The sequence below is a fragment of the Hyperolius riggenbachi genome, chromosome 6 (genome assembly GCF_040937935.1).
Source record: "Hyperolius riggenbachi isolate aHypRig1 chromosome 6, aHypRig1.pri, whole genome shotgun sequence".
Taxonomy (NCBI): Eukaryota; Metazoa; Chordata; class Amphibia; order Anura; family Hyperoliidae; genus Hyperolius; species Hyperolius riggenbachi.
In genome coordinates, this window is record NC_090651.1 from 94,967,854 (window position 1) to 94,985,713 (window position 17,860).

At 43.5% G+C, this 17,860-nt stretch overlaps 1 protein-coding gene across 1 annotated transcript in view; it reads left to right on the top strand.

The window, feature by feature from the left end:
* Nucleotides 1-15,650: 15,650 nt before the first annotated feature.
* The window catches only part of GLUL (glutamate-ammonia ligase), a 31,357-nt gene continuing 29,147 nt past the window's right edge, over nucleotides 15,651-17,860 (top strand). The window contains exon 1 of the mRNA XM_068239698.1: nucleotides 15,651-15,761. The gene's annotated coding sequence lies outside the window, so the exon portion shown is untranslated. The remainder of the gene's footprint in view (nucleotides 15,762-17,860) is intronic.

The following is a 17,860-nucleotide window of genomic DNA, read 5'->3' on the forward strand; positions in this document are numbered from 1 at the left end:
ATAAGCACAACAGAGACAAGCACGCCTAACTAACCACCGACAGACAAACATGAAACAGAGGACGCGAGCACTTGCTTAACGGTTACCTCACCGAGCCTCCAGCAAGCGTTCGTAGCAGACAAGACAGACACACGAAAACATGAACAAGCGAGAGATAGGATCCACAGCACTAGCGAAAGAGGCTAGTGTGATCCAGGAAGACAGAACAGAAGGATCCACAGCACTAGCGCAAGAGGCTAGTGCGATCCAAGTACAGCAAGAGAGTAGCAGACCAGAAGGATCCACAGCACTAGCGCAAGCGGCTAGTGCGATCCAGGAACACAGATCAGAAGGGGCTACCAGTAACAACCGCTGTTCCGGTTAGCACCCAGACACACAGAACGATTTCCTGTCGACCACCGCTGGGACAGGACAATCGCAACAGACAAATAAACAGATATGCAATCCTAACTGCACTAGGGAAACCTTCCTAGTGCAGTCCCAGGAATTACTCTAAGCTAATCTTCAACAAAGAGCAAGGCTGACACTCTAGGCGAGTGTTACACAGGAACTAACCCTTATGAACAGCGAAGGACTCTGGGAAACATAGCTCTTTATACTGCCAGTCATCAAAGGAGGCAGGTAGGGGATTTGCATAACGAGTGTATGCAAATTCCTCAGCAGCAGAACAGACCAGAAACTTGTAATGGAAAAAACAGGTCTCTCTTGCAGAGACCTGCAGCCCACAGACTAGAGGAATGGTCAAACAGCTGTCTGCCAGTGCATCCAGCTGAGCGGATCATTACAACTCCTTTCCCAATCAACCAAGGTCTAAGGGCCCATTCACACTCGGGCGATTAGCGGGTGTTTACTGCTAATCGCTGAATCGATGGCAATCGCTAGCGCTTTTTAAAGCGCTGGTGCAATAAAAAGTACATGGCAAGATCTCACTGCCGAGATTGTGTCAATTCCTGATTAGTTGCAAACACAAATGCGGTGCATGCAGCGTTTTCTTGCGATTTCTGAGCAATCGCAATTACAATGTTAAAAAAAGTTAATGGCAATCGCTCAAAAATCGTGAGAACGAACGGTGAAAAATATGCATTTATCCCGTAAAAATCGCCACACAAATAGATATGTCTAATCGCTAGTGTTATGGGATTGTAAGTGTGAATGGGCCTAAAAGAGGCCACACAAGGTACAATAAAATGATCTGATTTTACGGCAATTCGATAAAAACAATTAGTTTTTGTCAGTTGTCCAGAGATTAGGATAAGTTGTCCTGAAAAATTGACAGTTTTATTTTAAAAAAATTTTTGTATTCGATTGAGTAATCCTATCCCCTTTTTTTATATATAAGTCAATCAGGAGTGGTGGCATTTTTTAAATAAATGTTTATGAAAATTAAATGGTGTGGGGTAGATTGTTAATTTATTGATGTATAGACCAAAGCAATTTTTTCAGTTTCCAATCCATTTTTTTCATAACTGGGGAAAAAATTTAACCAAGTGTGTTGTAAATTGGTCGGATTTTTTAAATGTTTCAATCAAACAGAAAAATGTATTGTAATTGAAAATAATTTTAAAAATTGTATGGTGTGTGGCCACTTTGAGATAGATACATTGCTCAATATGTTAATTACTAATCCTGTATTGTCTGATGATATATACAGCTGGCACATTAGACAGTTGTCACCCAATTAAGCTGGGCGTAGACGTGGCCTGTGGTGTGGTACCAACACAATGGCCCGTATGCAATAAACTTTTTCTCCGGAGTTTTCTCCTAGGAGATCTTTTTCATCTTCGATTTAAAATAACTTTCCAGCACTTTTCAACTGAAAAAGTACCGAAAAGTAGTTGAAAAAAGTACTATCAAAATTATTTTGAGTATTTTCTTGCCTTCTGGTGGCTTGAAGGGCATTTTATTGACAAGTTTAAAGATATCACCTAGGAGAAAACTCAGGAGAAAAAGTCAAATGCATATGGGCCAAAGAGCCTACATGCATTTCTTCCTAGTCTGAGGAAATCAAGTATTTGGCATCAGCAAGCAGTGGCCCATATGTATGCAATTAACTTTTTCTCCTGGGTTTTCTCTTAGGTGGTATTTTCACTTGTCAATAAAATGCCTTTTAAATCACAAGAAGCAAGAAATAATTTTAATAGGACTTTTTCATCTACTTTTTGGTACTTTTTGCATAGTGCAGAAAAATTATTTTAAATACAAGATGAAAAATTTTCTCCTAGGAGAAAACTCAGGAGAAAAAGTTAATTGAATATGTCTTGGTCCTCTCCTGGAGTGAATAGCTTTCTTTATGGGCCAAACATGCTATGATAAAACAGTTCCACAGAGTCGGCATAACTGTCGACTGCAAAATTCGGCATTGACCTTATTCCTATTGAATGTAATTTAATTGGACGACAATCAATTTTTAACACCAACACTACTAAACAATATGGCCCATATGCAATTCATTTTTTCTCCTGAGTTTCCTCCTAGGTGATATTTTCAAACTTGTCAATAAAATGCCTTTTAAATCACCAGCAAGCAAGAAAATACTTAAAGGGGAACTTCAGCCTAAACAAACGTACTGTTATTAAGTTACAATAGTTATGTTAATTAAAATAGATAGGTAATATAATCTCTTACCCACCCCTGTTTTAAAAGAACAGGTAAATGTTTGTAAATTTCATGGGGGCAGCCATCTTTTTGGTTGAAAGGAGGTGACAGGGAGCATGAGACACAGTTCCAACTGTCCCGTGTCCTGATCACCTCTCCCAGCTGCGCGCACTAGACTTTAAATCTCAAATTCAAAATTTTAAAAAAAAATTGCACCAAAACAGCAGAACGAGGAACAATAACATCAGAAATCCCATCATGCTTTGCACAGCATCAGGGGAGAAATGCCCGGGCAGTTTTCTTCTGTGCAGCTAAAATGAGGCTTGGGTAAGAAAAACAAAGTTCTTGTAAGACTCGAGGCAGCTGCGGCGAACAGCACCGCCGCCGCAGCTGCCTCCATGCGGCCATCAGCCCGTCCGGCATCTAGGACGCCGAGGACGGAACGTTCGCTCGGGCAGGGGGTCGCCTTAGCGCGCACATAGACGGAACCTTTATGCGGGGAGGAAGCGCGTCAGCTGACCTGCTGGTTGGCTGACGTCAGAGGAGTCCCACGGCGCCCAGGATTGGCTGATGGTAGGGGGGCGTGCCAGTGGGGTCTCCTCTGCTTCTTAAGCCTCCAGGCTTCATTCAAGCATTGTCTGTTGTCGTAAATACTTGCGTGTTAGCGCTCAGACCTTAGGCTAGTTCCCTCGTGTTGATGCTAAGGATTTCACACCTAGTCTAGGATATTGCTACTTTGATATTGTTATTTGTTAGACTAGTTCCCGGGTGTTGATGCCAAGGACTTCACACCTAGACTAGGATATTGCTTACTGTATTGATTTCCTGTGTATGACTCTTAGCGATTACTCTGACTCTGATCCTGCTTTCTGATCCTGTACTTTTGTCTATCTGCCTACCTGTTGCTGAACCTCTGCCTGATTACCGATTACTCTCTTGTCTCACTATTCTGTACCGATACTTACCTCTCTGTTGCCGAACCTTGCCTCCCTGACCATTCTACTCACCAGTGGGCCCTCACCACTGGTGAGGTGTTAACCACGCCAACTCCGCTGGTGAAGCAGCTCTGCTAGGCTGTAGTACAGCTTTAATTACCTGCTCATTAGGTAATCTGTTCTTGTAGTATTCTGTGTCTACTAGGCTGCAATACAGTTTGACTCACCCCCTCCTAGGGTGATCACTAGGCTGCAGTACAGTCTGACTCACCCGCCCCTTGGGTGTTCATTTGCCTGCAGTAGATTCTGAATCACCCGCTCCTCGGTAGATTCAGCCTCTTCAGTATTGTTTCCCCAGCATGCTGGAGGTCGTTCTTTAGTGCACGGTCAGTGTACTGTTTATACCTCACCAGCCCCTCTGGTGAGGTCTCATTAAACCATTAAAGTTACGGTTGCACCTAATCACTACACACTCTGCTCCTTGTCTGCTATACTAGTATTATTGGTGATTCTGCAGATCACCCATAATCAGGTATAGCGTCTGTATTATTGGTGATTCTGCAGATCACCATATAATCAGACATCTGAGCTACGACACAAGACCGTTACAGTTCTGATGCTGTGAAACTGTTAAAGAAACACCAAGCCTTTTCAGTGCTGCTGAGTAGATTTTTAGTCTGGAGGTTCACTTTAAAATAGTTTTGATAGTTCATCTCAGCACTCTGCAACTGAAAAAGTTCCAAAAGATGAAAAAGTTCTTTTAAAATGATTCTGAGTATTTTCTTGCTTGCTGATGGCTTAAAATGTATTTTATTGAATGCATTAAAAATACCACCTAGGAGAAAACTTAAAGTGTGTCTGAGACAATGTATAATAAAAGTTTTATACATACCTGGAGCTTCCTCGCGCACTGCCGGGCCGCTTATGCGCAGTAAGCCCTGACTCCCGTTACCAGGCCAGATTGTGGAGGAAAGAGGCATTGATGGCCGGCGACGAGGGACAGATCAGCGTGAAAAGGGCTAGAGGAAGCCTCAGGTATGTATAAAACTTTTCTTATCTTTCCTCTCAGGTTTACTTTAAGAGGGGACTTGGTTCCTTTTTTCCGATCTACAGAGAGCAACTTCTTAATCCTTAGTGGGGAGAGGTCTAATACTCCCCACCTGCCTACAAAGTGGTTGCCTGATACGGTAACCCAATATTGTGAGTATAATATTATACTTTTCCTTTATACCCATCATCTAGTGTATACTACACTATATTGGGCTCTCTGTGTTCCCCTCCCTCTTATCTTGGCATACAGAAATTGCCCATGACAAGTGCAAATGGCCCCTTAAAATAAAAGTAAATAATGGAGTGAGCAGTGCCCTATAAAGGATTCTCTGTAATACAGACTAAGGGCTCAGACACACTATAAGGCCTCTTGCACACTGCAAGCGATTCCGATTCAGATTCCGCTTTTTAATTGGTTTTTACATCTGATTCAGATTCCGATTCGCAGTTTGCTCCCTGCACACTGCAAATCAGAATCTGAATCGGATGTAAAAACTGATTAAAAAACAGAATCGGAATCTGAATCACTTGCAGTGTGCAAGAGGCCTTAGCGTTTTTCTGAGCTCTTTTTGGCTTCCAGAGCTTTCTGAGAGCTTTTAAAAAAACTCTCCCATTGACTTACATTAAAATCATGCTAAAATTGTGCATTTTTAACGAGATCACGATTTTACCACGATTTTAATGTAAGTCACAGAGAGCATTTTGTAAGCTCTCAGAAAGCTCTGGAGGCAAAAAAGCGCTCAGAAAAGCGCTTATAGTGTGGCTGAGCCCTAAAGAAGTGATGGAGCCTTACATACTTCAAATAGATATTTTTATTATAGCTTTGTGGTTGTATGGGAAAGCACCGCATGTAAAAATGTCACCCCTGAGAAGTAAGATATATTAGGCCTCTTTCACACAGGAGGCTGAAGGTGGTGAACTCACTGCCTGTCAGCTGCTCTACTGTACTGGCTGGGTGCTTGCTAGGTGAAGAGGCAGCCTCACCATTAACCATTTCACCCCACAGGCCATTTTACCCTTGCTGCCAAGAGCCATTTTCACCTATCAGTGCTCCTCCCTTTCATTTGGCCATAACTTTATCACTGCTTCTCACCCATAAATGATCTATAGCTTGTTTTTTTTGCCACAATTTTTTTTTAAGGCGATACTTGTTTTCAGTAATGCTTTTTTCTATGCATTTTATAAGGAAGGATAAAAATGAAAAATTACACTATTTTTCCAATTCCATCCCCTACAGTATTTAAATAAGCAATACCACTATAAATAAAACACACACATTTTATTTGTCCATTTGTCCCGGCTATTTATATTTTGTTCCTAGTACAATGTGTGGCGGCATTATAGTATTTGGAAATAAAGGTATATTTTTTTCTGTTTTGTCGGGTTTTTTTGTATCCTATCAATAATTACAAGTCAGTGTTTGCTAAAATAACAGTAATATACACTCATGACATACATATTAAAAAAGCTCAGTCCTTAAGGCAATTTATGTGTTTTGTTTTTTTTATACGTGTTTCTATTTATATATGGGGGTGCTTTAGAAGGGATTCATTTTAGCATTTTTTTATTTCAATGCATTTTGACTGTAATTTTACTTTTTCACCAGGTTACCAGGAGGTGTTTAATCTTTCATTTTACATTTTTACTTGATATGGGTCATGTCCATTCATTCCAGGCACTTCGATTGGCTCTGGGAACACATGTTCCCCTTAACCAATCACTGCCATATTAATCCCGCCCTGAATAAGCATTGGGAGAGTGTGCATGCGCGCGCACCGGGTACAGCATCACTGGACATGTATGCACGTCAAGATAGACTAGTGGGGCTGCCATCTGGATGACTACTGTTATCCGTCTCTGATCCGTATCTGAGCGCAGCCGCATCTGTACTCAGAAGTGACATGTTGTAGTTCTCTGTTGCCAAGTAACACCACCAGGAGTCAAGCGATGACATATGTGGTATTACGAACACTACACTTATGTGCATGCAAATTGCACTCATTTCAAAGAGACGGGAGGCTGACCCACCTGACAAGCACACAGTTCAACCTCCCGTATGAAAGAGACCTCAGAAGGGTTGGGCGACTGAACCAACCAGTAACACTCAAGGTCATCCACCACATCCTTAAAAGCTTTGTACAAAATGTACACATGTTCTATGGCTGATAAATAAGCCACCTACTGAATCCAATTAACACTAGATGCGTAAGCACTTTATATGTTTCAGGTTTTATAGGGGTGAGGTGGAAATTTTCATATATTTATTGCCAATACCAGTCTGGGCGGAGCTGACTTTTGCCAGCTGTTAAGAAATGTAGTTAGACAACGATGGAATTTTACCGTAAAGGAGGTTAACCTTAAACTACAGGATCATTTTGTTTTTGCAGCATTGGACAACACATTTGTCTTAAAGAAATACTGTAGGGGGGTCGGGGGGAAATGAGTTGAACTTACCCGGGGCTTCTAATGGTCCCCCGCAGACATCCTGTGCCCGCGCAGCCACTCCCTGATGCTATGGCCTCGCCTCCGGTTCACTTCTGGAATTTCTGACTTTAAAGTCTGAAAACCACTGCGCCTGCGTGGCCGTGTCCTCGCTCCCGCTGATATCATCAGGAGCGTACCGCACGGGCCCAGTATGGTCTGTGCCTGCTCAGTACGTTCCTGGTGACATCAGCAGGCTAGAGGACACGGCAACGCAGGCGCAGTGGTTTTCAGACTTTAAAGTCTGAAATTCCAGAAGTGAACCGGAGGCGGGGCCGGAGCATTGGGGAGTGGCTGCGTGGGCACAGGATGTCTGCAGGGGATCATTAGAAGCCCCGGGTAAGTTTAACTCATTTTCCCCCAACCCCCCTACAGTATTCCTTTAAAGGACACCTGACTATGTGCATATTACCTATGATACACCTGTTTGGTCAGGCTCCCCTCTGTTGTGCCTCTCTGCCCTGTTCGTGTCTCCAATTGGAGCCAGTTGAACAGAAGCCAAAGTAGTGGCACATGCTCTGTCCCATTTCACGCTCCATGTATGTTCACGCAACCTCTCGGCTGGGAGAGTTTCGGACATGCACATTTCAGAAGTGCCGCTTGTGCAGCCAAGCAGCAGCATGGACCTCCATGGAGTGTGAGATAGGACAGTACATGTGCCGCTCCCCTGGGTGTAAGGTTATTTGTTTTGTTTTTGGTTGACTGCTTTCTTTTGCCACAGTGTGAAGACTTCAGCTTCTCCTTCTCCACTATAGGACAGTACAATAGGGGTAAAGAGGTGCCCAGGGGTATATAAAACTTGGTTTAAAAACAACAGTAAAATGTAAAAGAAGGAGTGAGGTGGCTTACCTCAAAAATGACAGTCTCTTAGGACAACAGCATTTATTAAAGCACAAATAATGTGTTTCACGGGTACAAGCGTGTGCTTTAAAAACACAATGCCTGTGCTTTAATAAATTTCTTTGTCCCAAGAGACTGTTGTTTTTGAGGTAAGCACCTCACTCATTCTTTTGCACTATACTGTTGGTTTTAACCAAGTTTTATATACCCCTGGCCACTATTGTGCTGCGCTACACCCCCTTACATGCAGTGGTGTGAGGGGTTTGGTCTGGTCTCATATGGTGGACGCCATTGTGAAAGCCAGCTTTTTTCCTCCAAAGGGAGCGACTACTCTAGTCCAGGTTGGACACCCCCAGTCGTCGGGTTCATTGTTTCCACCTGCTTCAAGTGGTTGGTTGCCCCCCTACTGCCTTTGTGAGTAGCTCTCATATATTTGCATTTCAATCCCACATTTATGGAATATACTACGCTATCTGGGCTCCCGTGTTTTTCTTTCTTAGGACAGTGAATTGGTGACACATTTTCCATTGCACTTCACAGAAAACACTGAGGCAGGTGTCACACTTGTCTTTCAGAAAAATACACTTTTTTCACAGCAGATAATGTAATTGATAGAAAAAAAACCTGAGAAAATGTGCAAAATTATGCTGCAGGATGTTTTTTTTCTGGGTGCGAAAAACACATTCAAGTGTGAACTAGCCCATTGAGTTCCCAGTTTCAATCAGTTTTTCTGTGCAGAAAATGCGCACAAAGACAGGCAAGTGTGTCCCCTGCCTGAACAATTCATGCTGTAATGCTGTCTTTTAGAAAAGCTCCCCACCTCAGGCCCATATTACAGTATGGGGACTACATATTGTGTCCCGCTGCTTGAATTAGGTTCTGCGTTTTGCGGACAGTTAAAGTATTGGTAATATCATATTACAGATATTTTATCATAGACTTACCTGGCTCCCATACTCATGCTTACACCCCTTTGTGATGCCTAACACTGTCACGTCCAAAAAGGCTGCTGCTGTGCTGCTGCACGCTCCCATGCGCGATTGTGCGCATGCCCGTCCGCTCCCGTGCCACCCCCTGTTAGCCTGTAGATCAATGAATGGGAACTAAGTCCCTGGTAGAAAGACCAACGGCTTGTTTGAGGAAGCCGCAATCTTTCTGAAGAAAAAAAAAAGTTTCCCGTCCTCCTTATACTTCCTGGAAGCGAAAATGCGGGTGGAGCGAGGTGAGCGGGTGCGGGAGAGCGAGCAAGGTTAGTGGGTGCAGTCGCGCGCTCGGCACACGGCGGTTGCGTGCGCAGCGTGCGTGCGCATGCGCACTGGCAGCGGCCGTAGACCTAGAGCCCGTTTTTAAACGGGCTGGGTCTACTAGTTCAACAATATTATGTAAACAAGTATCATATTTATCTCTCCAATGAACAAATGTTTCCTATTTTCAGGTTTGAGTTGTATTCTTCATGGAATGAATTACCATTTTTTTAAATTTATGTAAATGACATAAACAATACATAACAATATGGGCTCTACTGAAAATCTTATTTTTCAGCCATCACATACTGTGCACTGTATTTTATGAATGCAGAATTTTTATTGCAGAGAAGACAGCAGTAGTGAACATGTCTATTTGCGGAATGAGGTGAGCTTGCGTGGGCGGTTTTGACAAGAGCAAACAACAATCTTAAATCTATGGGTGTCTTTCATAGAATGCGGTCCAATTGTGACGTTGGAGGGGAGGTCAAACACGTTAAAACAACTTATACAATCGCTTTGGTTTACGCCCTTTTAAGCCTGTGCCTGTCTATACACCCTCGGAGGAAAGTACACTGTGCTTTCCCAAAACATTTTCCAAGTGACTGTTGTTGTTTTTTTTTTTTTCTCTTGCAAGGGATATGGGACTTCGGAAGTTATCAATCAAAACTTTACCTAGAATGTAATTGTTCTCTCCTACCCAGCCTGCTTAAAGAAAAATATTGATAGAGGTGGAAGCTGCAACCACTATGCACAGGCTGAGCCTGCAACCTACACCAATGCAAAACTCCAAGGAAGCAGTTGCCCAGGTGTACTGTGTCCTGGGATTCGCTGGTGCCAGGCCTCGACCGGATTGCTCACACAGTCCTGGATACAACCAAAGAGGTTAAGAAGAGTACATAACCTGATGAAGGACCTGCGTGTCCGTAACATCTGTAGTGCTTCTGTTCTGAAATATAAGAATCTTTGCAGCCAGTGGTGTGCCGGCTCTTCTTAACCTTTGGTTGAGCCTGTAACCTCTATGGCAGTAGACAGCTATACAAGGCAGTGACTACACCAAGCCTTTCAGATAAACAAAGGGTGGAAATCTCAGTTGGATTGGAGTACCTTATACAGTCATAATTTGGACTTTTGTTCTTAGAAACCAGCACCTGTGATTTCTGTAAGCCAAAGCACTTTGTTACATCTTTATTGGTTTGGGGACCAGCGCTTGGCTATAACACAACCAATGGTGGTACCTAGTGGAGTTTATCTGTCACAAGTGTAACTCCTCATGGAGACAACCTGGGCAGCGTCCAAAGCTTTATATATTACCATATTGGCCCCATCTGACTCTGGGGGAGAAGTAGATGAAAGGTGAGTAGCAGAGTTAAAGGGGCAGATGGGAGGTTTGTGTGTGTGTGTGTGTGTGGGGGGGGGGGGGGGGGTGTCAAGTTAAAGAAGGGGCTTTTGTTAAAGAGACACTGAATCGGAAAAAAAATATGATATCATAAATTAGTTGTGCAGTAGGGGTGATTACTGGAACATTGGTAGCAAAAAAAATATCCTCATATTTTTATTTTCAGCTATACAGCTTTTTTTTTTTATAATATTGCATCATTCTCTAATATGTGCAATTTTCACATTACTCAGCATTCTAAATGTTTTTATAGAACACGCAGTTAACTTTTGAGCAAGAACGTCAATGTGATGTCCGCTCAACCTTGACATTTAGGAGCAGATCTGGAACCAGGTGACTCATACCTCAACTGTCATAGCTATGACTAAGGACCACTGGGCCAGATCTATCAAGTAAAGTTATCTAGTGCAGAACTGTTTCAGACATCCTAAGAAATCACTAGATAGTGCAGATTCCTTCTTAAACTGTAAGGAATAGAAGGAGCTAGGAAGGTCTCTCAGACAGTGCAGTGTGCGAGGGGAATTGCTGTTGCTGAGGTAACCAACACACCTGCTGTCAGCAAGTTCTGAGTGAGGGGGAGGAGCCCTTCACAAATCACATCTAGCCTACACTGTAGAACTGCTAATGAGCACTTCTTAATCTGCAGCAGTTAAGGAATGGATTTGCACTTTTCTTAACTGTAGTGTAGCTCTAGATATCCACGCTAAACTGCTGCTATTACTTAGGCTTTGGGAAGTTTCTTACTATCATGCAGAACTGTTCTTCTGCTGGTTAGAACAGTTATAGAAGAAAAAACTGTCGGTAATGCTTTGATAAATATGGCCCACTTGTGTCCGAAACATGTTAGTGAACTTTTTAAGCTGTGTGACCTGTATTTAATAAAGATTTTGATACTTTCTTGGAGCATTTGGAACTTCACCTTTTTCATAGACAGTGAACTTTTGACCTGTCCTGACCTATTCTCTGCAAAAGAAAAACACAATACAGCTGAGATAACCTAATCAGAAGTCAGAGCTCTCTGCAACTTTAAAAGTCATAGAACTCAATAGCTATTTGCATAGATAACAACTGGAGTTTCTTAACTCTTCCTGTACTGGAAACAAATGTTAGACGTATGTCTCTGCTCCTAATGCTTTAATTCTTAGCTGTACTACACATACAAATCATTATATCATCATTTTTTCTTTTGCTTCAGTGTCTCTTTAAGGGGATATGATACGATTTGGTGAATAAAAGGGGAAAAGTAACAAACAAGGGCCCCTATACAATTAACTTTTTCTCTTGAATTTTCTCCTAGGTGATATTTTGGCGCTAGTCTACTTTAGGGGACCCACCGCAAATCCCCATAGAGGATTTAAGCTGTGCTGAAAACGGAAAGAATTTCTGCTTTCAGCTTGTTGAAAACACCACAAGTCATATATCTTTGTAAAGCTTAGACTCTGCTCTAACGAATGATGCCACAGTCGGTGAGCAAACGCTGAAGCTCACCGCGTAGGAGGCGCCGTACGGGTTGTGTGTAAACACCGGTGGGGTTAATCCTTCACCACCCCAGCAGCTGGCAGCTATCAGTGAGGACAACTTACACCACGGACTTTGAGATGATCCATGACACCATGTTGCTGGATGGCAGGGGTGCCCTCCTGGCCTGCCGGATCCCGTGGTGTCCTGGCCCAGGGAAGGGTCACGGCTGATGATGATTCTGTTGTTGGCTGGGTATGCCCGGGGAACTATCATACGTGACTCACCAATTCTCCGGCTTCAAAAAAAAAAAAAATTCTGCCACGCCCCCAGCTAACAATCCTTCCAATGAGGAGGGAGAAAAATATCAGAAGCACAAAACTAAGATGGCCGACGGAGCTTCGATCGCGGCGGATCGGCATCTCGTACGCGGTCAGTTTCAACTTTTGCTCACCGAAAGTGACATCATTCGTTAGAGCAGAGTCTAAGCTTAACAAAGATATATGACTTGTGGTGTTTTCAACGAGCTGAAAGCGGCAATTCTTTCCGTTTTCAGCACAGCTCAAATCCTCTATGGGGATTTGCGGTGGGTCCCCTAAAGTACACTAGCGCCGATATTTTTAAGCGTGTCAATATGTGTAGGTAGAAAAAAACAAAGTCTTGTAAAAGTAATACCTTTTAATGGCTAACTGATAAAGTTAAATAATGCAAGCTTTCTGGGATCTAGTCCCCTTCTTCAGGCATATTTCTAGATGTTAGCTGTAGTAAAACACTGATGCAGGGAAATAGCAAACATGATGATGGCAGTTGTACTGGTTGCTGTTTAGCAGTTAGATGTCAGGTGATCAGCAGGCTGAAGCCAGTGAGCTTATGCAAGCAAACATGAAATCTAGCAGGTTTCTGAAGATAGTGCAGCCAAGTCAATCATGTTACATAAGGAGTCATGAATCCCATTCCACAATTTAAACCTTCTGTTAATGTCTTGAACATTTTCATAAATTTGTACTCAGAAATCTTTCTTGCTTGTTCATTTTTGAAGTTACCCTTAAGAATAAGTACTTTGAGATCTTGCATGCTGTGTCCTGGTTCACAGAAGTGTCAATAAAATACATTTTAAGCCACCAGAAAGCGATAAAATACTCAAAATAATTTTGATAGTACTTTTTCACTCACTTTTTGTTACTTTTTCATTTGCTTGATAAGTTATTTTAAAAAGAAGTAAAATTATCACCTAAGAGAAAACTCAGGAGAAAAAGTGAGTAGCATATGGGCCAATGTATCCTAAGTACCCAAGTACCCAAGTATAGTCACACACCTTATAGTATTGCCCACCGTGTATGTACATTCTCTCCTCTTTTCAAAGCACACCTGAAGTGAGAGGGATACACAGGCTGACATATTGATTTTGTTTTGTTTTGCCTGGCTGTACAGCTGATCCTCTGCCTGTTATACTTTTAACCATGGACAATGAAAAGCATGCAGGTCAGATGTTGCTGACTGAAGTCTGACTGGATCAATCACATGCTTGTTTCAGGTGTGGGATTCAGATATTACTGAAGCCAGAAAGATCAACAGGTATCTGGTATTGTTTACAAGAAAATAAATATGGCAGCCTCCCTATCCCTCTCACTTTAGGTGTCCTTTAAACCTTTCTAATGCATTGCTTTCCGATCACCCACATCCCCCCAGCACTTTTTTCCCCTTGCTGTGTAGTGGATGTGGGTGATAGCTGGGTGCTGAGTGTGTGCGTGTGTGGTGGTCACTGGGTGCTGAATGGCAGGGATCTGGTAGGGTCTCTTACTCTACCCCGTGCTGTAGCTCCACACCCACTGCACACGTGCCAATGTAATTTAGTGGCCCAGCATGATGCTTGAAGGGGATCAAAGCCCAAATAGCCTGACAATGTGCTGGAATATATACAGCTAGAGTGCCCCCAGAAAAAAAGCCTATATGTGCCCACATAATAGTTATATTATGTGGCACAGTGAGAGAGCGTGGGGCCGGCGGTGATCAAAAGGTGCTGATGCCGTTTCGGACTAGATCCTGCAACAACGCCCAACATCGGTGCTGAGCAGGAAAATGCCGTCAGGCACAGGATCAGTAAGGGCCCTTTTCCATCAATTCTGTGATGCGAATACGGCTACCTAGCCGCATCGCATCACTTCCGCTGGTGCCAGCGTCCCTTCCGCATCTCCCGATGCGGAAGTGAACTGATGAGTTGGGGACGCGGCTGCGGGCAAATGCGGCCGTGCGAGAATCTGCAGCATGCTGCAGATTCTCAGGTCGCTCCGCTCAACATGCACGCAATGGAAACTAATCCATTGCTGTGTATGTGTTTCAGGACACCCGCGATGCGGCACTGTGTCTAATGGAAACGGGCCCTAAGGAAGGGTTAAGCAGCTCAGATTAGCTGATATGAACATTTATATTTAATAAACAGTAACGGGCTAAATATGGTTTACAACAACCTTATGATGTCCAGGGTTGCTGAACCATCTCTTCACATACCGACAAGTTATGCAGGTTCTGGGGCCACTTGCACATAACCAGCAGAGCCGGGACAAGGTCCTCCAGCACCCAAGGCTGAGACACCAAAGTGCGGCCCTCCATCCCTCCACCCCAGCGTCGCACACTGATTGCTATTAGACTAAGAGGCACCCCAGGGCCCCCAACACCTTAATCTCTAGTTATCTGGCTTGTAGTCACTACCATGTATCTCCTTTTCTTATTTCTTTCTGCTTCAAACACAATTAGGAATGACAGCTGAATGAATTGTGCGCCCCCTCCTATACTGTGCCCTCAGCCCTGATAACCAGTGCCTCACACCTACATCCAGGGGCGTAGCAATAGGGGGTGCAGAGGTAGCCACCGCATCGGGGCCCGAAGGGCCCTCCCTCTTACTACAGTATATGCTCTCTATTGGTCCTGTGCTAATAATAATCACTACTATACTTTGAATAGTTGAAATCATTAACAAACTGATCCCCATCCCCTTCTTGCACCTCTGACACTGTCGTTGCCATTGGCAGGTTTTGGTGCGCCGTACCAATTGTTATGTAGAGTGCTTGAGGGGCCCCAATGTAAAACTTGCATCGGGGCCCACAGCTCAGTAGCTACGCCACTGCCTACATCTAACTAGCTACAAGACGTGTATAAATCACTTGTTACTAGTAATTAAAGGGATGAGTTGATAACACTCATAACCTCTCGCAATGTGCCTGCCACAAAGCATGACAACAAAAAGAGTGTTATTTATTAAAACTCTCAGCTCCTCAGAGGGGAACACCTGTCACCCCCCTCCTGCTTACGTCATATGTTATGATAACCCGGCTATTGTTCTGCATGCAGGGCGCCCCACATCATGTGCCAGCAGCTCTGTGCCCCGCGTCACCCTCCTCTCTTCCGTGCCACCCCGCTGCCCCTCCAGCACACCGCTCCCCGCCGCCCCCCTGCACTTGTTTTTCTCAGTCACTCTCGCTGGGGAAGCTGAGCTCAGCTGGGCTTTCTCTTAAAGTGGGCGGAGCCTCTAACGGTGTGCGGCCAATGGCACCGTGCCCGGGGGGCGTGCCTAGCGTGGCATGCCGAGATCACGTTTGCTTGCAGCCAATCCGCAGCGTATGGGGCGGTACAGCTCTCACCAATATATCTACGGGGAATCCTGGTGCCCATCAAACCTGAGAATGGGAGCTTGTCACTGAAGTCTTCATCTAGCACAGCACCTGCAGTCCCCGGGGCCACCTCCATCTCCATCCAGCACAGGTAACTAGCTTACTGATGCTTCATGCTGCATATACTCTCCCCTGGTGCTGGGCAGCTTCACTCCTCTATGGAAGGGGGGAGATCTGGCACCCCTCTAATGCTCTTTGTGCTGCAGAGATCATATCATCTATGTACTGGGGGAGAAAGCTGTGCTATCATTTATCATCTTTCTGATATGTGACCATTGTTTAAAGATCCATACACACGCTCGACCGCCATCGTCCGGAACGGATGAGGAATAACGATGATAAAAGAGCGAATTACGTTTTACCGATGTGTCCTGGTGGATTGGTTCAGACAATAATCGATGTTAGTTGTTCGTATCGAATGATAAACGATATCTCCCTTCAAACTACTTTCATGTAGCTAATTAATTACGTACTTCCGGATCCTCGTATTTGCGCTTCCGTTAACAACCCAATTGGCAGACCGTTGCTGAATTCAACCGCGCTCCGCCGTCATTTGTTTGTCGCCACCCATTGGGGAAAACTCGTTTTATAGCGACGGTCACCAAGCGTGTATACGGTGTTTTACTCTATTAGGCACCCTGGACAGTTCTTACAATATGGAGAACAATAATACATGTAGAAGGGGGTGTCACCCATAATATAGCAGGAATGAGGCTGGAATTACAATACGCAGATACCTTTTAGAATCAGTCGTTGCTATTCTTAAAATCAGTGCTGCTGTAAAATATTTTGGCCTGATTAATAATTATTTTAAATGTTTCAAACTAACCAAAGCTGAGCCTGCCCTTTAAAAAAAGCAATAAAATGGTGGTGTGCTGCAAAAAGAAAAACACCAGTTTTACAAGACCCAGGTAATGTCTTCTCTCTTTGGAGGAACCCTGCTGGTTTTGGTACAATTAGTGGGCTTAAGCCTGTCCATTCTTCATTACATAGCAGTTACTTCCTGTTTTCCAACCCACTGATTAACCAAAAATAATTCCAATTATTTTTTTGGAAGCTGAGATAGAACTCTTAATCTGTGACATCTCAAAACTGAATGTTGAAATCAATAGAGATCACATTGGAGTTATTTGTGCCCTTAGCTGACTTGTGTCATACATGCAGCCCTGATAATGTGGAGTATTTGTAAAACTACAAGTCTTAGTATGCCCAGGTAGGATTGGTAATGCCAACATCATTGTTTTCTTGCTGTGCTATTGTAACCACCTATGCTACAATTTACAAAATGCATTGTAGGAGTTTGAATCAATTATCTTTAAGTTATCATCTGTCACTGTGTATGTCTTCCTGTGCCTAGAGTTACAGCACCCTTATTGATACGCTGTACCTGAGCCAAACGTCTCATGCTTGTCATCCTCTGAAATGTTATGACCACTTTAGCAGTGCAGGTAAAATGTAACACTCTAGATAAAATCATATTGTACTATGTACACTTCTGTAGCTGCATTAGTCAGATATTGCTGTGCTGCATCCCGCAATTCCATTGGTGTGTGTCATTCCTCTTTTGCAGTGATTTACACTATCTGCCTGTCTTTCTTCGTATTGTACAGGAGAACAGAGGCGCCAAAATGATAAAAGGAAGCTAAATGAGCTTAAAAACCAAATTCTTGGTAAATAGAGGAGGTAGTGGTGGACTTACCTCCTCCAAGTAGATACACGACTGTAGTAAAGACAGTCAATATATTTTATTTATAAACTCCAAATATGCAACGCATTTCGCAGGTTTGATACCGCTTCATCAGGCAATAACAACGGAGCAATAGCATATGTGGTCAGTAGAAGAGCCGGGGTGCCTGGCTCTTCTACTGACCACATATGTATTGCTCCATTGTTATTGCCTGATTAAGCGGGATCAAACCTGCGAAATGCGTTGCATATTAATAAAATATATTGACTGTCTTTACTACAGTCCCTGTGTGTCTACTTGGAGGAGGTAAGTCCAGCACTACCTCCTCTATTTACCAAGAATTTGGTTTTTAAGCTCATTTAGCTTCTTTTTTATCCTTTTGGCGCCTCTGTTCTGCATAATATTGAGTCCACCCTGGGTGGAGGGTTGAATCCCTTTTTTCTCATCTACAGAGAGCGACTTCTTATTCCTGTGTGGGGTCAGGAAAATCTCCCCACCTGCCT